The sequence below is a fragment of the Asparagus officinalis genome, chromosome 2 (genome assembly GCF_001876935.1).
Source record: "Asparagus officinalis chromosome 2, Aspof.V1, whole genome shotgun sequence".
Taxonomy (NCBI): domain Eukaryota; kingdom Viridiplantae; phylum Streptophyta; class Magnoliopsida; order Asparagales; family Asparagaceae; genus Asparagus; species Asparagus officinalis.
Window position 1 is genome coordinate 26,974,682 of NC_033795.1, and position 699 is coordinate 26,975,380.

Here is a 699-nt window from a genome sequence, read left to right on the forward strand (position 1 = left end):
ATTTTTATGTTTTGGACTATTTTATAAAATGATGATATTTTTCATTTGGGAGGTCCTTTCTGATAACCAATTACTATAGCATGTTTATTATCATGTCTACAATCATTCCCCAAAGTTTTATATTTTTTGGAATTTATTTGATATTTTTTAACAGTGTTTTAAAATCAGCATATCAGTTTTCTGCTGTGTAAGTTTTCGGTCGACCGCACCGGTCGACTGCTCATTTGTTCTTTCGTCAGCATGCAGCAGAGAGTTGGTCGGTCAACCGGTCCGGTCGACCGAAAGCTCCATCGTTCGACCGCTGGAATTTCCAGTCGACCGACAATATATCCGTTGCTTTCCCAACGACTATTTTCTGAGCTGATTTTTTTGGGCTTTTTGGACTTTTGCTTGGTGGTTTTGGCTGAGTTTTTGAGTGGGTATAAATATCCTATTGCTGCTCTCTTTTAAGTTAAGAGAAAAAAAGTTTTTAAACAAGGGTTTTAAAAAAAGTTTAAGCTTGTTTTAAGCTTGTTTAAGGGTTTGGTTTAAAGCAGTTTTAGCTTTCACAAGTGGAGGAGATTATCTTATTGTTTGAGCCTCAAATCTCCATCTCTCCATCTTGATCTAGAGAGTTTTCCTAAATTCAAGTCTAGCTTTTACTTATAATTATTTGTTAATTATCATTTCTATTAAAGCTAGTTTTATATTGAGTTTAGA